Source organism: Bubalus bubalis, chromosome 15 (genome assembly GCF_019923935.1).
Source record: "Bubalus bubalis isolate 160015118507 breed Murrah chromosome 15, NDDB_SH_1, whole genome shotgun sequence".
NCBI classification, from domain to species: Eukaryota; Metazoa; Chordata; class Mammalia; order Artiodactyla; family Bovidae; genus Bubalus; species Bubalus bubalis.
In genome coordinates this window covers 35456749-35480166 of record NC_059171.1, presented here as the reverse complement: position 1 = coordinate 35480166, position 23418 = coordinate 35456749, and the positions used below count along the sequence as shown (strand labels likewise).

The window sequence follows — 23418 nt, the reverse complement described above, 5'->3', positions numbered from 1 at the left end:
ATCAGTCCTATCAGAATGGATGTCACATCTTGATGCCTAGGACTTGGTGGATCCAATTTTGGCAGAACAGATGAACAAGGAAAGAGGCCAGCTGCCCGAAAGTCATGCATAATATGATGCCTCAGCTGCAAACTGGCAAGGGTTAGAAGCTAGAACATCATATAATATTCCCCTCCACAGACTTACTTATCCTCAGATAGAAGGTGAGATGCAGCAGGGGAAACCTTAGATAGAATGAATTCTTACCCAGCTGGTCTAAGATTTGAATGGGATAAACACTGAGAAAGGTATACTTTAATTTGGATTTATAAAAACCACTGAATAAGAATGGAGTGGACTAGAATGTGATAAAAAATATCTTTTGCTATAGACAGATGGACAGTTTATAAAGTTGGTTTCACTGATTCAAAAAAGTTATCTTTTTTTCAAATTTGAGTTTTTATACTCACCCACTGTACTCGTTTATTACTTTAATCAATCCTGTAAGGAAATTAGGCTCTGAGAGATCAAATAATTTGCTCAAGGTCATAGTTAGTAATTAGCAGAGCCAAGACTTTAATTTAATCTGAAATCAAAGCTTGTGATTCTAACTACTGTGCTTATACCTCAGAGTTATATGGCTATTATTTTTAGACCCTGTGTGATTTTCATCTGTAGGAGGGTGTGGCCTGAAAAATAAGAGCTATTAACGATAGCCTGTTGTAAATGTCCTTTGTTTGCCTTTGTTCTTAGTTCTTGTTTTTTCTTACCCTTTACTTCTTTAATCTCTCTGATTTTGTCCCCTTTATCATGCTAATCCTCTATTTTGTCCTGTTTTTTTTTTTTTCAACCACTCCACTGAGCCCCCACAGGTGATGATCAGTTCCTCTCAAAGCCTTCTATGCCTACAACAAGCTGTATGGCCCTCAGACCATATCACGTGGAGCCACCTGGCCTGGCATCTTCCCAAATCTCAAGTAGGAAGCAGGACATGAAGACTGCACTGCCGTTGGATTTAGAAGCCTCCAAATTAAGAGTTCATTGTGTTTGAGAGGTCCAGGAGGATTGAATTTCAGATGAATGAAATAATCATCTTCCAGAGAAGTAAATTTACTTGGCAGGTTTCCACTAAAATGGATTTTAAAAAATGTCAGATGGAACTAAAACATTTAAGACATATGGCGCATTAACTAAATGTTTAAACATTTGCCTTTAGCTGCGTGAACATATCATTGATGAGATGAGCTCAGTGAGCTGTGCTGAACATCTTTGACGGAATCACTGTCCAGTAGAGAGCTCTATTTCTTGAATCTATTTAATATAAACCATCCCCAGATGCTTACAACAGATACCAAATATGTGTTATAATTTCACTGCTGAATGCAAATGCACAAAAAATGAAGGATCCAAAATGAGAAAATCTATCTGTAATCTCAGTCATTACTTTTTTTTTTTTGCTTGTATACTTTTTTTTAATTTAATTTTATTTTTAAACTTTACATAATTGTATTAGTTTTGCCAAATATCAAAATGAATCCACCACAGGTATACATGTGTTCCCCATCCTGAACCCTCCTCCCTCCCTCCTCCCTCCCCATACCATCCCTCTGGGTCATCCCAGTGCACCAGCCCCAAGCATCCAGTATCGTGCATTGAACCTGGACTGGCAACTCGTTTCATACATGATATTACACATGTTTCAATGCCATTCTCCCAAATCTTCCCACCCTCTCCCTCTCCCACAGAGTCCATAAGACTGTTCTATACATCAGTGTCTCTTTTGCTGTCTCGTACATAGGGTTATTGTTACCATCTTTCTAAATTCCATATATATGCGTTAGTATACGGTATTGGTGTTTTTCTTTCTGGCTCACTTCCCTCTGTACAATAGGCTCCAGTTTCATCCACCTCATTAGAACTGATTCAAATGTATTCTTTTTAATGGCTGAGTAATACTCCATTGTGTATATGTACCACTGCTTTCTTATCCATTCATCTGCTGATGGACATCTAGGTTGCTTCCATGTCCTGGCTATTATAAACAGTGCTGCGATGAACATTGGGGTACTTGTGTCTCTTTCCCTTCTGGTTTCCTCAGTGTGTATGCCCAGCAGTGGGATTGCTGGATCATAAGGCAGGTCTATTTCCAGTTTTTTAAGGAATCTCCACACTGTTCTCCATAGTGGCTGTACTAGTTTGCATTCCCACCAACAGTGGAAGAGGGTTCCCTTTTCTCCACACCCTCTCCAGCATTTATTGCTTGTAGACTTTTGGATCGCAGCCATTCTGACTGGTGTGAAATGGTACCTCATAGTGGTTTTGATTTGCATTACTCTGATAATGAGTGATGTTGAGCATCTTTTCATGTGTTTGTTAGCCATCTGTATGTCTTCTTTGGAGAAATGTCTATTTAGTTCTTTGGCCCATTTTTGATTGGGTCATTTATTTTTCTGGAGTTGAGCTGTAGGAGTTGCTTGTATATTCTCGAGATTAGTTGTTTGTCAGTTGCTTCATTTGCTATTATCTTCTCCCATTCTGAAGGCTGTCTTTTCACCTTGCTAATAGTTTCCTTTGATGTGCAGAAGCTTTTTTTTTTTTTTTAAATTTCAATCATAATTTACTGATAGTCTTTAACTTTGGAAAAACAGAATAATTAGAATTAAAATAGTATTAAAAATAATTACCAGTAGTTTATATTAGGAAAGAATAGAGCCATAAATGGCTTAATTGCCCAATTAAGTAACTAGATTCTTCTTTAGTCAACACTAACAGAATTCACATTTGAGCCAGTCAACAAAGCATATAAATATTTAACATCTCTTGAATAGAGCATCTTAGTGATAACAGAGACTACCTACTGCTACCCATTGTCATGACTGTGCACAAATTAACCAGGTTAAATATCAGATACACTGGGAATCCTCCCAAAACTAACAATAGAATATTCAACAAATTTTCTTAAAGATTCAGAAATAAAAATTGAACAATTATAACATGGATGAGACAGTACTTAAACAACTATCAACCTAATCAAAGACAGCTTTTAAGGTTAATTAGGTCCCATTTGTTTATTTTTGCTTTTATTTCCAATATTCTGGGAGATGGGTCATAGAGGATCCTGCTGTGATGTATGTCAGAGAGTGTTTTGCCTATGTTCTCCTCTAGGAGTTTTATAGTTTCTGGTCTTACGTTTAGATCTTTAATCCATTTTGAGTTTATTTTTGTGTATGGTGTTAGAAAGTGTTCTAGTTTCATTCTTTTACAAATGGTTGACCAGCTTTCCCAGCACCACTTGTTAAAGAGATTGTCTTTAATCCATTGTATATTCTTGCCTCCTTTGTCAAAGATAAGGTGTCCATATGTGCGTGGATTTATCTCTGGGCTTTCTATTTTGTTCCATTGATCTATATTTCTGTCTTTGTGCCAGTACCATACTGTCTTGATAACTGTGGCTTTGTAGTAGAGCCTGAAGTCAGGTAGGTTGATTCCACCAGTTCCATTCTTCTTTCTCAAGATCGCTTTGGCTATTCGAGGTTTTTTGTATTTCCATACAAATTGTGAAATTATTTGTTCTAGCTCTGTGAAGAATACTGTTGGTAGCTTGATAGGGATTGCATTGAATCTATAAATTGCTTTGGGTAGTATACTCATTTTCACTATATTGATTCTTCTGATCCATGAACATGGTATATTTCTCCATCTGTTATTGTCCTCTTTGATTTCTTTCACCAGTGTTTTATAGTTTTCTATATATAGGTCTTTAGTTTCTTTAGGTAGATATATTCCTAAGTATTTTATTCTTTCCGTTGCAATGGTGAATGGAATTGTTTCCTTAATTTCTCTTTCTGTTTTCTCATTATTAGTGTATAGGAATGCAAGGGATTTCTGTGTGTTGATTTTATATCCTGCAACTTTACTATAGTCATTGATTAGTTCTAGTAATTTTCTGGTGGAGTCTTTAGGATTTTCTACGTCGAGGATCATGTCATCTGCAAACAGTGAGAGCTTTACTTCTTCTTTTCCAATTTAGATTCCTTTTATTTCTTTTTCTGCTCTGATTGCTGTGGCCAAAACTTCCAAAACTATGTTGAATAGTAATGGTGAAAGTGGGCACCCTTGTCTTGTTCCTGACTTTAGAGGAAATGCTTTCAATTTTTCACCATTGAGGATAATGTTTGCTGTGGGTTTGTCATATATAGCTTTGATTATGTTGAGGTATGTTCCTTCTGGACATTTCATTACACTCCAGAGAGAAGAAATACAGCTCCATCCACCAGAGCATCGACACAAGCTTCCTTAACCAGGAAACCTTGACAAGCCACCTGTACAAACCCACACACAGCGAGGAAATGCCACAATAAAGAGAACTGCACAAACTGCCAGAATACAGAAAGGACACCCCAAACTCAGCAATTTAAACAAGATGAAGAGACAGAGGAATACCCAGCAGATAAAGGAACAGGATAAATGCCCACCAAACCAAACAAAAGAGGAAGAGATAGGGAATCTACCTGAAAAAGAATTCCGAATAATGATAGTGAAATTGATCCAAAATCTTGAAATTAAAATGGAATCACAGATAAATAGCCTGGAGGCAAGGATTGAGAAGCTGCAAGAAAGGTTTAACAAGGATTAGAAGAAATAAAAAAGAGTCAATATATAATGAATAATGCAATAAGTGAAATTAAAAACACTCTGGAGGCAACAAATAGTAGAAGAACAGAGGCAGAAGATAGGATTAGTGAATTAGAAGATAGAATGGTAGAAATAAATGAATCTGAGAGGATAAAAGAAAAACGAATTAAAAGAAATGAGGACAATCTCAGAGACCTCCAGGACAATATTAAACGCTACAACATTCGAATCATAGGGGTCCCAGAAGAAGAAGAAGACAAAAAGAAAGACCATGAGAAAATACTTGAGGAGATAATAGTTGAAAACTTCCCTAAAATGGGGAAGGAAATAATCACCCAAGTCCAAGAAACCCAGAGAGTCCCAAACAGGATAAACCCAAGGCGAAACACCCCAAGACACATAGTAATCAAATTAACAAAGATCAAACACAAAGAACAAATATTAAAAGCAGCAAGGGAAAAACAACAAATAACACACAAGGGAATACCCATAAGGATAACAGCTGAGCTTTCAATAGAAACTCTTCAAGCCAGGAGGGAATGGCAAGACATACTTAAAATGAGGAAAGAAAATAACCTACAGCCCAGATTATTGTACCCAGCAAGGATCTCATTCAAGTATGAAGGAGAAATCAAAAGCTTTTCAGACAAGCAAAAGCTGAGAGAATTCTGCACCACCAAACCAGCTCTCCAACAACTACTAAAGGATATTCTCTAGACAGGAAACACAAAAATGGTGTATAAATTAGAACCCAAAACAATAAAGTAAATGGCAACGGGATCATACTTATCAGTAATTACCTTAAACGTAAATGGGTTGAATGCCCCAACCAAAAGACAAAGACTGGATGAATGGATACAAAAACAAGACCCCTGCATATGTTGTCTACAAGAGACCCACCTCAAAACAGGGGACACATACAGACTGAAAGTGAAGGGCTGGAAAAAGATTTTCTATGCAAATAGGGACCAAAAGAAAGCAGGAGTAGCAATACTCATATCAGATAAAATAGACTTTAAAACAAAGGCTGTGAAAAGAGACAAAGAAGATCACTACATAATGATCAAAGGATCAATCCAAGAAGAAGATATAACAATTATAAATATATATGCACCCAACACGGGAGCACCGCAGTATGTAAGACAAATGCTAGCAAGTATGAAAGGAGAAATTAACAATAACACAATAATAGTGGGAGACTTTAATACCCCACTCACACCTATGGATAGATCAACTAAACAGAAAATTAACAAGGAAACACAAACTTTAAACGATACAATAGACCAGTTAGACCTAATTGATATCTATAGGACATTTCATCCCAAAACAATGAATTTCACCTTTTTCTCAAGCGCACATGGAACCTTCTCCAGGATAGATCACATCCTGGGCCATAAAGCTAGCCTTGGTAAATTCAAAAAAATAGAAATCATTGCAAGCATCTTTTCTGACCACAATGCAGTAAGATTAGATCTCAATTACAGGAGAAAAACTATTAAAAATTCCAACATATGGAGGCTGAACAACACGCTGCTGAATAACCAACAAATCACAGAAGAAATCAAAAAAGAAATCAAAATTTGCATAGAAATGAATGAAAATGAAAGCACAGCAACCCAAAACCTGTGGGACACGGTAAAAGCAGTCCTAAGGGGAAAGTTCATAGCAATACAGGCACACCTCAAGAAACAATAAAAAAGTCAAATAAATAACCTAACTCTACACCTAAAGCAACTAGAAAAGGAAGAAATGAAGAACCCCAGGGTTAGTAGAAGGAAAGAAATCTTAAAACTTAGAGCAGAAATAAATGCAAAAGAAACAAAAGAGATCATAACAAAAATCAACAAAACCAAAAGCTGGTTTTTTGAAAGGATAAATAAAATTGACAAACCATTAGCCAGACTCATCAAGAAACAAAGGGAGAAAAATCAAATCAATAAAATTAGAAATGAAAATGGAGAGATCACAACAGACAACACAGAAATACAAAGGATCATAAGAGAGTACTATCAACAATTATATGCCAATAAAATGGACAACGTGGAAGAAATGGACAATTCTTAGAAAAGTACAACTTTCCAAAACTCGTCCAGGAAGAAATAGAAAATCTTAGCAGACCCATCACAAGCACGGAAATTGAAACTGTAATCAAAAATCTTCCAGCAAACAAAAGCCCAGGTCCAGACGGTTTCACAGCTGAATTCTACCAAAAATTTAGAGAAGAGCTAACACCTATCCTGCTCAAACTCTTCCAGAAAATTGCAGAGGATGGTAAACTTCCAAACTCATTCTATGAGGCCACCATCACCCTAATACCAAAACCTGACAAAGATCCCACAAAAAAAGAAAACTACAGGCCAATATCACTGATGAACATAGATGCAAAAATCCTTAACAAAATTCTAGCAATCAGAATCCAATAACACATTAAAAAGATCATACACCATGACCAAGTGGGCTTTATCCCAGTGATGCAAGGATTCTTCAATATCTGCAAATCAATCAATGTAATACACCACATTAACAAATTTAAAAATAAAAACCATATGATTATCTCAATAGATGCAGAGAAAGCCTTTGACAACATTCAACATCCATTTATGATAAAAACTCTCCAGAAATCAGTCATTACTTTTTATTTGAAATTGCTTCTCTATGAGAAGGGTGCAAAGAAGAGCATTATTAGGCATGAAGCAGTGAAAGTTCTGGGGTGCCATCATCCCATTCTACTGTCTTCCAAAAACCCCTTGATACTTTACTGCAGAGTCAGCTTACATGCAGCAAGTGTGGGAGTTAACCCCCTCACCCCATGTCCATAGCAGACACTGTTAATCAATCACAACACTTAATTTTCCTGCTGAGCCTGCACTTGGCCTGAGACTTTTTCTCCACCCAGCACCAGGCAACCACCATCAGTTGATCCAAGTTGGCACTTAAAACTTATCTGCAATCTCCAGACACAGAACAATGCTGGAAAGGTGGAGTGTTCCTACATCTGATGTACCTAACAGATGTGATAATTGTGGGTCCTAGGCCATTGGATACTGCTGGGGCTCCTTGGGTTCTGGAAAAATCCACCAGGAATAGGAGAGGCCTCTATCTAACTGTATAAAGGGCCGGTATTCTGTCTTCGAGGCAGACTGATTCCATACATATCTATATCCTTTCCTCCTTCACATTCTGAGTTTCAGATCTTCAAGCTGAGAATTCTAAGCCCATTTGAAATAGAATGGTCAGAAACTACCAGAGAACCTGAAACTAAGGTAATCATTTAAATTCTGGATACCAGAGAACTTCCTAGAGTAAAGGTACATGTATATTGATGGGCAGATGGAGTGGAACTTGTTTTTAAGATGTGATCTCATATGTGTTCACATTTCCTATGTTGGCTGTAAATAAAAACAGCTACTATTTATTTATCTGACAAGGTATTAAGCACCAAAGGACATGCACTTTCTTTGTAAAAAATTAGTTTACTTATTTTAATTGGAAGAAAATTGCTTTACAATGCTGTGATGGTTTTTGCCATATATCAACATAAATTAGCCACAGGTATACATGTGTTCCCCCCGCAATCCTGAACCCCACCTTCTACCTCCCTCCCCACCCCATCCCTCTGGGTTGTCCCAGAGCACCAGCTTTGGGTGCCCTGCTTCATGCATTGAACTTGTACTGGTCATCTGTTTTACATATGGTAATATACATGTTGCAGTGCTATTTTCTTTCTTTTTTTTTATTTTATTTTATTTTTAAACCTCAATCACTGTATTAGTTTTGCCAAACATCAAAACGAATCCACCACAGGTATACATGTGCTCCCCATCCTGATCCCTCCTCCCTCCTCCCTCTCCACACCATCTCTCTAGGTCGTCCCAGTGCACCAGCCCCAAGCATCCAGTATCGTGCATGGAACCTGGACTGGCAACTCGTTTCATACATGATATTACACATGTTTCAATGCCATTCTCCCAAATCTTCCCACCCTCTCCCTCTCCAACGGAGTCCATAAGACTGTTCTATACATCAATGTCTCTTTTGCTGTCTTGTACACAGGGTTATTGTTACCATCTTTCTAAATTCCATATATATGCGTTAGTATACTGTATTGGTGTTTTTCTTTCTGGCTTACTTCACTCTGTATAATAGGCTCCAGTTTCATCCACCTCATTAGAACTGATTCAAATGTGTTCTTTTTAATGGCTGAGTAATACTCCATTGTGTATATGTACCACTGCTTTCTTATCCATTCATCTGCTGATGGACATCTAGGTTGCTTCCATGTCCTGGCTATTATAAACAGTGCTGCGATGAACATTGGGGTACATGTGTCTCTTTCCCTTCTGGTTTCCTCAGTGTGTATGCCCAGCAGTGGGATTGCTGGATCATAAGGCAGGTCTATTTCCAGTTTTTTAAGGAATCTCCACACTGTTCTCCATAGTGGCTGCACTAGTTTGCATTCCCACCAACAGTGGAAGAGGGTTCCCTTTTCTCCACACCCTCTCCAGCATTTATTGCTTGTAGACTTTTGGATCGCAGCCATTCTGACTGGTGTGAAATGGTACCTCATAGTGGATTTGATTTGCATTTCTCTGATAATGAGTGATGTTGAGCATCTTTTCATGTGTTTGTTAGCCATCTGTATGTCTTCTTTGGAGAAATGTCTGTTTAGTTCTTTGGCCCATTTTTGATTGGGTCATTTATTTTTCTGGAGTTGAGCTGTAGGAGTTGCTTGTATATTCTCGAGATTAGTTGTTTGTCAGTTGCTTCATTTGCTATTATTTTCTCCCATTCTGAAGGCTGCCTTTTCACTTTGCTAATAGTTTCCTTTGATGTGCAGAAGCTTTTAAGGTTAATTAGGTCCCATTTGTTTATTTTTGCTTTTATTTCCAATATTCTGGGAGGTGGGTCATAGAGGAGCCTGCTGTGATGTATGTCAGAGAGTGTTTTGCCTATGTTCTCCTCTAGGAGTTTTATAGTTTCTGGTCTTACATTGAGATCTTTAATCCATTTTGAGTTTATTTTTGTGTATGGTGTTAGAAAGTGTTCTAGTTTCATTCTTTTACAAATGGTTGACCAGCTTTCCCAGCACCACTTGTTAAAGAGATTGTCTTTAATCCATTGTATATTCTTGCCTCCTTTGTCAAAGATAAGGTGTCCATATGTGCGTGGATTTATCTCTGGGCTTTCTATTTTGTTCCATTGATCTATATTTCTGTCTTTGTGCCAGTACCATACTGTCTTGATAACTGTGGCTTTGTAGTATAGCCTGAAGTCAGGTAGGTTGATTCCTCCAGTTCCATTCTTCTTTCTCAAGATCGCTTTGGCTATTCGAGGTTTTTTGTATTTCCATACAAATTGTGAAATTATTTGTTCTAGCTCTGTGAAGAATACTGTTGGTAGCTTGATAGGGATTGCATTGAATCTATAAATTGCTTTGGGTAGTATACTCATTTTCACTATATTGATTCTTCCGATCCATGAACACGGTATATTTCTCCATCTGTTATTGTCCTCTTTGATTTCTTTCACCAGTGTTTTATAGTTTTCTATATATAGGTCTTTAGTTTCTTTAGGTAGATATATTCCTAAGTATTTTATTCTTTCCGTTGCAATGGTGAATGGAATTGTTTCCTTAATTTCTCTTTCTGTTTTCTCATTATTAGTGTGTAGGAATGCAAGGGATGCAGTGCTATTTTCTCAAATCATCCCATCCTCACCTTCTCCCACTGAGTTCAAAAGTCTGTTCTTTATGTCTGTGTCTCCTTTGCTTCCCTGTATGTAGGATCATCAGTACCATCTTTCTAGATTCCATATATATGCATTAATATACAGTATTTGTCTTTCTCTGTGTGACTTACTTCACTCTGTATAATAGGCTCCAGGTTCATCCACCTCATTAGAACTGATGCAAATGATTCCTTTATATGGTTGAATAATATATCACAACTTCCTTATGCATTCATCTGCCAATGAGCATCTAGGTTGCTTCTGTGCCCTAGCTATTGTAAATAGGCTGCAATGAACATTGGGGTGCATGTGACTCTTTCAGTTACAGTTTCCTCAAGGTATATACCCAGCAGTGGGATTGCTGGGTCATATGACAATTCTTTCTTCAGTTTTTAAGGAATCTCTACACTGTTCTCCATAGTGGCTGTATCAGTTTGCATTCCCCCCAACAGTGTAAGAGGGTTCGCTTTTCTCCATACCCTCTCCAGCATTTATTGTTTGTAGACTTTTTGATGATGGCCATTCTGACTGGTGTGAGATATCTCATTGTGGTTTTGATTTGCCTTTCTCTAATAATGAGTGATGTTAGGCATCTTTTCATGTGTTTATTAGCCATATGTATGTCTTCTTTAAAGAAATTTCTGTTTAGGTCTTTTCCCACTTTTTGATTGGATTGTTTGTTTTTCTGATATTGAGCTGCATGAGCTGCTTTTATATTTTGGAAATTAATTCTTTGTCAATTGTTTCATTTGCTATTATTTTTCCCATTCCAAGGGTTAGGACATGTACTTTCATTTAATCTTTATATTATCTCTCTGAATACAACATCCCCATTTTATCACTGATGAAACTGAGGCCTATGATGCTGGGGATCTTAATTAAGATCAGACAGACTGTATATGTCTGTGTCGGACACAGTCTTGATGGAAACAGATGGCTAATTCTAAAAGATAATTGAAGAGAGTTTAATGAAAGAACTTTTTACAGAGATGAGGATAGGATTCCTGAGAAATCTGTATGCAGGTCAAGAAGCAATTGTTAGAACCAGACATGGAACAACAGACTGGTTCCAAATTGGAAAAGGAGTACGTCAAGGCTGTATATTGTCACCCTGCTTATTTAACTTATATGCAGAGTTCATAAGTCCAAATTCCTGGACTGGAGGAAGCACAAACTGGAATTAAGTTTGCCAGGAGAAGTATCAATAACCTCAGATACACAGATGACACCATCCTTATGGCAGAAAGTGAAGAGGAACTAGAAAGCCTCTTGATGAAAGTGAAAGAGGAGAGTGAAAAAGCTGGCTTAAAACTCAACATTTAAAAAACGAAGATCATGGCATCTGGTCCCATCACTTCATGGCAAATAGATGGGGAAACAATGGAAACAGTGACAGACTTTATTTTCTTGGGCTCCAAAATCACTGCAGATGGTGACTGCAGCCATGAAATTAAAAGATGCTTGCTCCTTGGAAGAAAAGCTATGACCAACCTAGACAGCATACTGAAAAGCAGAGACATTACTTTTTGACAAAGGTCTGTCTCGTCAAAGCTATGGTTTTTCCAGTAATCATGTATGGATGTGAGAGTTGGACTATAAAGAAAGCTGAGTGCCAAAGAATTGATGCTTCTGAACTGTGGTGTTGGAGAAGACTCTTGAGAATCCCTTGGACTGCAAGGAGATTAAACCAGTCAATCCTAAAGGAAATCAGTCCTGAATATTCATTGAAAGGACTGATGTTGAAGCTGAAACTCTAATACTTTGGCTACCTTATGTGAAGAACTGACTCATTTGAAAAGCCCCTGTTGCTGGAAAAGATTGAAGGCAAGAGGAAAAGGGGATGACAGAGGATGAGATGTTTGGATGGTATCACCAACTCGATGGACATGAGTTTGAGTAAACTCCGGGAGTTGGTGATGGACAGGGAGCCCTGGCGTGCTGCAGTCCATGGGGTCTCAGAGAGTCAGACATGACTGAGCAACTGAACTGAATTGGATAGGATTGAGGGAACCAATGCAGAATGATTCCAAAGCCTCCAAAGATGGGCAATGATTGAATCCTTTTTCTACTCTAGACATCATGTTGCTGAAATGGCAAAAACTTGTGTGAAAGATCCCTGAATATGAGCTGGTGCCTTAAGGGGAGTAAGTTCCTTACTGCCGAAACCAACCATGTCTTGGCTGCCTGCAAAGGATATGGGAGAGGACAGAACCTGTGTCTCCAGATTGGTCAGATCTAACTGGAAGCTAGAGTTGAAGGAACTCAGACCTCCACAGAATCAGCACAAAGCAGAAAGAGGATCTGAGGGGCAATGAGAAAAATGAGCTGACTTGTGGACCAGCAGTGAAACATAGTATTACTCTGAGCCCATTCTCATAACTGCTACTGTATATTTCACCCCTTGCCTGAGGTTTAGGAGGTCTTGATCTAGACATTCCAGCAGTGCTTGCTGTCACTCCAGAGAAGAGAGAAAGAAAACTTAACCATCCTGAGCAAACCATGGTAGTACATGCTGTCCTTGTCCTTCACATAACAAGTGTTCCATGAGTGCTACTTATGATTATTTCTTCCTCTTCCTTTTTCCTCCTTTTGTCTAATTCCCTCTTTTTGTGCCTTAATTACTTGACCAGAGATTTGGTACTCAGTGCACAGGAAACTGATTTATAATTTCCAATTCTTTGCTTACAGTGTTTAATTTATAATGAGATGTGAGTGTGTTAGTGTTAGTCACTCAGTCATATCCAACTCTTTGCGACCCCATGAACTGCAGCCTGCCAGGGTCCTCTGTCCATGGGATTTTCCAGGCAAGAATACTGGAGTGGGGTGCCACTCTCTTCTCCAGGGGATCTTCCTGACCCAGCGATTGAACCTGGGTCTCCTGCATTGCAGGCAGATTCTTTACAGTCTGAGCCACCAGGGAATGTGAGGTGGGTATTTATTCCCAATTTCTAGAAGAGGAAATTCAACTTCACTGATGTGATAGCCAGTATTCTTCAACGTGAAGTTTCCTGTAGCAAGTCAGCAGTAGCATACTCTCACAGGACGAAAAAAGAAAGAAGATGACTGTTGATAAAACAAAAACAAAATGCTAGCTATTTTAATAATTGTTAAATTTACCCAAGATTTATCAAGGCATAGATACCTTAAACTAAATCACAGGAGGTTCTGGGGCCATCACCCATTCTACATCTCTTTCTCTCTCTCCCTCAGTCTTTCCTCCTACTGCTAAGTCACTTCGGTTGTGTCCAACTCTTTGTGACCTGTATCCTGCCAGGCTCCTCTGTCCATGGGATTCTCCAGGTAAGAATACTGGAGTGGGTTGCCGTGCCCTCCTCCAGGGGATCTTCCCAACCCAGGAATGGAACCTGTGTTTCATGTCTCCTGCATTGGCAGATGGGTTCTTTAGCACTGGAGCCCCCTCTACCATTTTTACCTTAATCCCATCACCTCCCATTTACCTACCACCTTTCCTCATGCTTCCCCCCACCCCCCCCCACCCCCTGCCAGCCCTTTCTTCTTCTTTTGCTTCTGTTCCTGCCCTTTCACTAGTATTGATGAGCTACATCCTAGGGGTGATGCTTGCAAGCTCTAAATTCAAACTGTCTAGATTCAAGTCCTACTTCTGTCATTGTTAAGAATGTGACCCTGTGTAAGTTATTTCATCTCTTTGAGCCTCAGTTTCCTTATATGTAAAATAGGATAATAAAAGTATTCATAATGGAAAAGTTAATAATGAATATTAAGGACTTAGTATCATAATTATTATTTCTCTCTCTTCCTTTGTCCAACTTTCCTTTCCACATTTTCCCCAAAGTTGTCGTCTTCAGTGTCAAATGTTTGCTGACTTATAACTTCATAAAAAGGCCAAAGACTGGCGAATTTGATGACTTATATTGTAGAAGAAAAATGCAGTGAGGGAGTTAGCAGCTTTGGAAATGCGGTAAGGAATGCTTACAAATGAGAAGTTGCTTGTTCATGTGTGTTTTGAAAATGTGTGTTTTTGTGGTTTGAGAGACTTCTTGAAGGCAGTGTCCCTGTTGCATTCAGTTGAAAGATGGCAGCAGCCGCAACCTCCAGGAAGAGCAGGTATTACTGGAGAGGCATCCTTTCAGATGGGAGCTGCAAAGACCCACGGGTTGACAGAAGAGTTGCATAATTGCTCAGTATTTAACTCTCCCCGGAATGGCTTAAAGAGGGAGCTATGTGCGAGCTGAACTTGTGGATAAATAACTCTGGCACAGAGCTCTGCACCATCTGCAGACGTTGCAGAAATGAGCAGGGGAAGCCAACGAGCTGTGAGTGACAGAGATTAATCTTCAAAGTCACAAAGGCATGTATGTAGTTCTCTTTGGAATTCAGGCAACACTGGAGAGTGTCACAGCCCCAGAACATTTCTTTGAGGCAATGAAGACATTTATCAGCCATAACTCTCAGGTGACTGAGTGTCCTGGAATCCTTGATACCATAGAATCAAAAGAACCCAGAAGAAAGACACTTCCTTTTAAAAGTAGGAGAAGTAGGAAAATGATTATGTTCAATTCTTCACTTGAAACGACTCACCATGGTGCCTTAGAGGAAGTTGACCTACCACATCCAAAGGGCTGGGAAGGACACAGAGAGGTCACCACAGCCTACAGGCTGCTCTTCTTTCCAGTTGGCACATGGATTCCCCATTTGGGATGTTTGGAAATTATACTTTTTGGAATATTCACTTATTGATCAAAATGTGTTTTTAGAAAACACATTTATAATGATAAAACAGTTCTGTTGAAAAATGCTTTCAAAAATAAAATTCTTAAAAAAATTAAAAATTAAAATTCTTTCTAAAAATAAGAATAGCACATATCTATTTACATTTAAGAAAACAAAAAATTTTTATTATGTTGATTATATGAAACATTAAAAATTATATACAGAGTAACTGTGTTTGATATCCTTCTCATACACTAATCAATTTCTTGGTATTAACTGCTTCTAATACCATTTTTCTGGCATTCTCAAAAATGTATTTTTTTAAAATTAATTTTATTTTTAAACTTTATGTAATTGTATTATTTTTTTTCAACTTTGTCTCATTGAAAAATAGGAGTTACAACAAGAGTCTCACTACAAGTTGAAACATTCCAAACTACATTATAGAATTTTAAATTTAAATATTTTTCACAGCAAGAGGATTCATCCTTTTATTTGTTCACTTCTTTCTGTGATATTTTAAAGATAACTTTAGTGATGTTTCATTAAGTCATGACTTTCTGGAAAACCTACAGTTAGGTTTTGAAATCATTGCTGATGTTTTCGCAGAAGATTAGCACTTTACAGTTTCACATGGTCACAGATACCATTATGGCTCCCAAGTTAGACAAATGCTAGCAAACACTTTGTGCAAGTAATGTGTTCATTAACATTCTTAAGAAGTTTAGTGCTTAAGTTTTCATTAAACATGTGATTTCTTTCCCCTAGAATTCATTGCTGCTAAAGAGTTATTCAAATATTTTTAAAAGATACCAAATAATAACATAACTAAAAAGTTATGTATAGAGCATATGATAAATAATAAAACCACTGTAGTATGAATTATTCTCTACATACTCTATGCAAGGGGCCTCAGTCTCTATCTCCCATACGTTTTACGTTCACCTAACCCACAGTTTCTCAGGTCTTGCCTGCCCCTGTGCCCTGGCACTCTGGTGGCTTCATGTGTCTTGCTTGTAGTGCTGGCCATGGCACCATTTGCATGTTGCACCATTTGCTCATTGACTTGGAAGGGGTGGTAGTAGTAAACACTTCCGTCACTAACACCTCCAAAGACTGAAGGATCTTGCTTCCCAAGCCCTAGTGTAGAAGATCACTTTATTTCCTTCCAAGAAAGGTATTATTACACTGCATCTAGAAAGAAAGAAGAAAGAAAAGTCATCTCTGGTTGGTTTCCAAATACAACCAGCTATTAAGTTAAGAACTCTCTATGGCATGTGCAGTTCACATATGGACTACCTGAAGCCATGGCAGAAGCTAAATTTTAAAGCGAAAAACCTAGAAAATTCAGAATGTTTTAATACAATTATTAATAATAATACTTTTATAAAAATGAAAAACCCTAAAACACATGCTTAAACAGATGGAGTGCCAGGACACTAGACTAGTTATGAGTTCAGTTCAGTTCAGTCTGTCAGTCATGTCTGACTCTTTGTGACCCCATGAATCACAGCACTTCAGGTCTCCCTGTCCATCACCAACTCCCGGAGTTTACTCAAACTCATGTCCATCGAGTTGGTGATGCCATCTGGCCATCTCATCCTCTGTTGTCCCCTTCTCCTCCTGCCTCCAATCCCTCCCAGCATCAGGGTCTTTCCCAATGAGTCAACTCTTCGCATGAGGTGGGCAAAGTATTGGAGTTTCAGCTTTATCATTAGTCCTTCCAATGAACACCCAGGACTGATCTCCTTTAGGATGGACTGGTTGGGTCTCCTTGCAGTCCAAGGGACTCTCAAGAGTCTTCTCCAATACCACAGTTCAAAAGCATCAATTCTTCAGCACTCAGCTTTCTTCACAGTCCAACTCTCACATCCATATATGACCACTGGAAAAACCATAGCCTTGACTAGGTGGACCTTTGTTGGCAAAGTAATATCTCTGCTTTTTAATATGCTGTCTAGGTTGGTCATAACTTTATAGTTTGAGGCAAACCTGGATATTTGCGTCCCCTACTTGGCATTTAAGAGGCCAGTCTTCAGCCCATTCTGGACCAAATTCTGGCTGTATCAATTAATAGCTGCATGACTATGAGCAGATATCCACCCTCAACCTTCTCATTAGCAAATTGAGAACTAAACTTCCTGCCTTACTGGGCTGTTGTAAGAATGCATGGAAAGTGTCCAGAGCAATGAGCAGGTACACAAAGCAGCTGCTCACTGCTTGAAACAGAGTTGTTATCACCATGCTCCTCTCGTGTTGTGCTAAGTCACTTCAGTCATGTCTGACTCTTTGCGACCCTTGTGCACTGTAGCTTCCCAGGCTCCTCTGTCCATTGGGATTCTTTAGGCAAGAATACTAGGATGAGTTGCTGTGCCCTCCTCCAGGGGATCTTCCTGACCCAGGGAGCAAACCCTGTCTCTTGTGTCTCCTGCATTGGCAGGTGGGTTCTTTAGCACCTGGGAAACCCATGCTCCTCTTACCAATGACTTATTGGGTACAAATGTCATAGGATAATTGCTATCCAAGTTGATTTTTCCCATGAAATATGAAGCAGGATCAGAAAGAATCAAGAAGAATAGAAAAAGGAAGAAAAGAAGGTGGTTGAGTGACATAACAGCTCTGCAGTATTGGTAAGATGGTTTAGATTTGTGTTATTATTCCTTCAAAATAAGAGGAGAACCATTGTTTATGAAGCCCTCTCTAAGCCCAGCCCTTGAGTAAATATTTACTCCTTCTTATAATGGGACTCTGTCATTGTCACTGGACTTCCCTGGTGGCTCAGACGGTAAAGCGTCTGTCTACAATGTGAGAGACCTGGGTTCGATCCCTGGGTTGGGAAGATTCCCTGGAGAAGGAAATGGCAACCCACTCCAGTACTCTTGCCTTGAAAATCCCATGGACGGAGGAGCTTGGTGCAGGCTACTGGTATGCTGCAGTCCATGGGGTCACAGAGTAGGCCATGACTTAGTGACTGAACAACAAATCAGTGTCACTGGTGCTTTCCCTATAACTGCCTATGGGGTACTGTTCTTATTACCTCCATTTACAGATGGGGAAACTGAGGCTTCAAGAGTTTAGAGAACAAAGGACTTCCCTGGTGGTCCAGTGGGTAAGAATCTGCCTTCCAATGCAGGGTATGCTGTTTCGATCCCTGGTTGAAAAATAGCATCCCACATGCTGAGGAGGAACTAAGTCTGCCCACAATATCTACTGAGCCTGTGTGCCACAATTAGAGAGAAGCCCATGCCATGCATTTGAGAAACAGCCCCCATGCTGCAACTAAGACACAACACAGCCAAAAGTAAATAGGTATTAAAAAACAGTTTAGAGAACAAGAGCTAACACTGAACGTGAAAAGTGAAAGTGATAGTCACTCAGTCAGGTCCGACCCTCTGCAACCCATGGACTGTAGCCAGCCAGGCTCCTCTGTCCATGGAATTCTCCAGGCAAGAATACTGGAGTGGGTTGCCATTCCTTTAGATATAAAACCCATGCTCCTAAGTCTATGCTTTTTAATCTACATTACTTCTCAGAAGTTATAAGTGCCCCTACTGCACTCACATCTGGAGTGTCCTACCTATAGTTATGTCCAGCAACACTAAGTAGTATTTTATGAGAAGATTAGAAAATGAGAAATCCTTAAAAGATGGTTCATCTCTAAATTTATCTAAATGGTTTTCAGACATATTTGTAATTGTTAGCTATTGGCAATAGCAAGTTTTATAATGTCTCATCCAATAAGAATAAACTATTAATAGTCTATGTTGCAGTAACACATAACCTCCACATCTCAGCTGTTATGGTAGCAAAAGATTATTTCTTGGTCATGTTACCTGTCAATTGCAAATCCTCAAGGTAGGAACTCAGGAAATGGGATTGATAAGATAGTCACTGTCAGTTACCAGCCAAAAGGAAGAGAGCTCTTGAGGCTCTCGTGTTGACGATCCAGCTTAGAAGTGATACACTCACATCCCCAGAAAATTCACTGGGCAGAACTAGCTGCATGACCTCAAGCACAAAGGACCTAAGGAGTACAATTCTGCCATATGTATGGGAAAGGAGAAATGAAAATATTTGGCAAAAGCAACAATTGTTGATACAAAGGAATCATTGGGAATCATTGATTCCTACAAATGTAAATTATTATTTTCTCTTAATTTTTGTAAAATGTTCTGTTTCAAGCTTCATATGTTTCCCTCTACTCAATGAATTCTATTATTAGGTAAAGAAATCCTGTTCACATATTTTAACAGAATTTCCACCTTGTTTCCAATAGAAGAACATCAGGTTGAAGAGTTACTTCTGTCTTTTTGAAGAAGTTCTATTAAAAAAAATGACATCAACTCCTACCTAAGGGGGATTCCTTAAGGAAATGTGTCATTTTCTTGTCTGGAAGTCAATGAGCTCAAAGAAAAATAAGGGTAGGGCTGAAAGGATGTGGGATAAAAGATCCAGTTAATGCCTAAAAGATGCCAAATTGGAAAGTGTTACTGTTCCTTGTATCATCCATCACTGCAAATGGCTCAGCAGGAAAAAGACCATCTCAAGCTGGCAGTCTTGCCATAGAAATAGATCATTTCGATACTGGTGGCAGAACTGCAGAGCTCAACATGGCCAGTGACAGTCCATCGACTAGTGATGAACGAAGAAACGTAAGAACTGAGTGAATGAAAAGTCAATCAAGTCCTAATCAAAATAATGTTCAATAAATCTGGGAAATACTCTTGTATTTGATTTTTTTTTTTGGTCCCTAAATATTAATCAGCTATAAATTACTTTCAAGTTATCCATTCAGCTTTTTAAAATGGATTGGGCTTTTCATAGAAATCTGTATTCAAAGGTAAAGATGGAATTTAATGTCCTTAGCTTAGATGTACTTCAAAAAGTGAGCGGTCTTTTTGGCTGCATTCTTAGCACATAATAAGGAATGAGAGTGCAGGAGACAATTCAAGTGCATGGAGCTGGAGACATGCAGTGTAGAGACTGGGAACAAACTCAAATTTCAGGGCCTTCAACACCACCCACAGATAATTCTTTATTGTTTCTTTATTAAACTCCTATTTGGTGATCAAGAAGAAGTAGGATAATTCAATTGTAAGTATAATTATTGAGCACCTATGAATATGCCTGAAAGTTGTTTGCATACTTCAGTGAACCATATGAGGGGAGAAGTACTATTATTGTTGTAAGGGCACCACACTTGAAACTGCAAAGGCAATGCAGGTCAACAGAGCAGCAATGAGGAGCAAAGTGACGAAATAGTCAGCCATTAGATTGGAGTAGTGATCAAGGTTTATGTTTTGCAGAGTAAATGTAAGTCCAGAGTAAGTATCGGTTAAAAATTCGTTGCTTAATTTGATGTCTATGTCAAAGCACATTTAAAATATTATAAAGAAAACATTTAAATCTCGTTTTATACCTGTGTAATTCTAATCTGTAAAATATTAATACTTTATCCCATCAACAGATTAGTTAAGAAGATTCTTTATGTGATGTTAATTAAGTTGGCATTCATTTGCAGCCGCATGAATGGACCTAGAGATTATCATACTAAGTGGAGTAAGTCAGACAGAGAAAGACAAATATCATACGATATCACTTACATGTGGCGTCTAAAGTATGATATAAATGAATTTATTCACAAAACAGAAATAGACTCACAGACATAGAAAACAAACTTATGGCTACTAAGGGGAAAGGGGGTGTGGGAGGGATAAATTAGAAGTTTGGGATTAGCAGGTACAAACTACTATATATAAAATAGATAAACAACAAGGTCCTATGTATAGCACATGAGAACTATGTTCATATCTTATAATGACCATAACGGAAAAGAATATGAAAAGAATATATGTGTATATGTGTGTGTTATATAATCACTTTGCTGTATACACCTGAAACCACCATGACAGTCAATCAATTGTACTTCAAAAAATAAATTGTCAGCATAGTTATCATTCAAGACATGGACATGATTGTAGGTGGTTAGCACTTCACAGCTAATAGATTTTTTTAGAGACTTACAGCGATATCAGATGCTCATAAAAATATTTTAATGAAAATTAAAATTTTTCACCTTAAAGTTTTTTAATTCCCCAAGTTATTATTGATATAACAATGGTACATTAAATAGAAAAGAAACTTAATAAACTTACAGTATTAGTTGAAAATATATGATTTAAGCTAATTGATATATTTATATTAATATATGACAAAATATATTTAAGAAGGAAGAATTATTAGAGATAAAGATGACCATTAATCAATAATAAATCATTCAGTTTACCAGGATGTAATACTTTTAAATTTGTATATACCCAGTAACCTCAAATATATCCAAAAAAATTAACAGGACTACAAGAAGAAAGTGGCAATTTCACAATGTCTGAAATTTTAGTGTTTTCTCTCAATTGACACAACAAGCATAGAAAAAAAATTAGTAAGTGTGTTTAAGACTGAATGAAACCTGCTAGAGATTTATAAAACACTATCCAACAACTGCAGAATACATATTACTTCTAATTAAACATAAAAGATTGATGAAATTTTCCATGGCGAAGCCACAGAATTAGTCTCAACAGATTTCCAAGGGTGGTAATCAGTGGCACAGATTAGTTAGATGGTTACTAACTATGCTTCCTCTTCCTGAGTCCACCACATTTTAGTCTCCTTGCACCCAAATGGGAATATGGGATTAGTTCTGGTTAAAGGAAAGTAGGTGAAAGTGATAATGCTATTTTCAAACCTGATCACTGACTATATCCTATGCGATCTCTAACCACTCTCTCTCTGCACTCATCAGCTAGCTCAGTGCAGCAGGGTGTTCAGTGAGGCCCTGGGGGACAAAGCATCTAGGTACATCTAGGCTACCTAGATGTAGCCTGGATCCCTGAGTTGCTATTTGGAGGGGAGCCACTCAATGTGAGAAACTTTTGTGTGTGTGTCAAGCCACTGAGATTTTCAAGTTTCTCATTTTACCAAGTAGTTGACTAAAATGGTATTGTGCAAATTGCATTCTCTGACAAAATTGCAATTAGGTTAAAAACTTAGCATAAATAATAATGAGAAGAAAAGCTGTAAGCTCAAAAGTTTCAAAACACATTTTATAAACAACTCAGGTACAAGAATAAATAACGATGAAAATTAGAATGTACTCAAAGCTGCATAATAATTTAAACACCAATTATCTGGATGTGTATGAATAGCTTAAACAGTATTTATAGGAAAAATATTGCCTTAAGTATTAACATTAAAACTAATGAGGGCTCCAGAAATAAATCCATACACCTATGGTCAATTAATCTATGACAAAGGAGGCAAGAAATACAATGGAGAAAAGACAGTCTCTTACAAGTGGTGCTAGGAAAGTTGGACAGTTGCATGTAAAACAATGAAATTATTAATAGAACATTCCCTCACACCATATACAAAAATAAACTCAAAATGAGTGAAAGACGCAAATACAAAACTTGACACCATAAAACTCCTAGAAGAGAACACAGGAAAGACATTTTCAGACCTAAATCATATGAAAATATTCTTAGAGTAGCCTCCCAAGGCAAAAGAAACAAAAGCAAAAATAAATGAGATCTAGTCAAACTTAAAGCTTTTGCACAGCAAAGAAAACCATCAACAAAAATAAAAGACAACCTATTAAATGGGAGAAAGTATTTGCAAATGATGTGACCAAACAAGGGATTAATATCCAAAATATACAAAGAGCTCATACAACTTAATATTAAAAAAAAAACAAACCCAATCAAAAAATGGACAGAAAACCTAAAAGGACTTCTCTCCAACAGGCACATGAAAAGATGCTCAACATCACTAATTATTAGAGAAATGCAAGTCAAAACCACAATGAGGGGCACAAATATAACAAACTAGGTTTCTAACTTAAAGAATTAGAAAAATAACAGCAGACTGAAGACTGGAACAAAAATTAATGAATAGAAAACAAACACATAGTTTAAATCAATTCATGTGAAATGTAATTTATATACCACTGATTATTTGCTCAGTAGAAGCCAGGTCACTAAAAAGCATGCAGATTTTTAGAAACCGGGAAGCCATTCCTCTGACTCTCTTTCTTGTTACTTTACATAAAATTCTCTATGCCATGAACCATGTATGTTGACCTTTTGAGTATGGCTTCTGTCACTTTGCATAATGCTTTCAAGCTTTATCTATGCTGTAACAACTATCAGTCCTTTATCTTTTAAAAACTTTTTAATATGTTCACCTGCCTCTTAAGAAATCTGTATGCAGGTCAGGAAACAACAGTTAGAACTGGACATGGAACAACAGACTGGTTCCAAATAGGAAAAGGAGTATGTCAAGGCTGTATATTGTCACCCTGCTTATTTAACTTATATGCAGAGTACA

At 37.9% G+C, this 23418-nt stretch overlaps 1 long non-coding RNA gene across 4 annotated transcripts in view; it reads left to right on the top strand.

Annotated features, from left to right (window-relative positions):
• Positions 1 to 23418, top strand: part of LOC123329464 — a 164162-nt gene that overhangs the window by 138001 nt on the left and 2743 nt on the right. Inside the window, exon 4 of one of the 4 annotated variants that reach the window (XR_006544920.2) lies at positions 14356 to 15023. The exons of 1 other annotated variant lie outside the window; for it this stretch is intronic. This is a non-coding gene — a long non-coding RNA (uncharacterized LOC123329464). Of the gene's footprint in view, positions 1 to 842; positions 1392 to 14355; positions 15024 to 23418 lie in introns of those variants that run through there. 2 more of the 4 variants (XR_006544916.2, XR_006544917.2) reach the window with 2 other exon arrangements.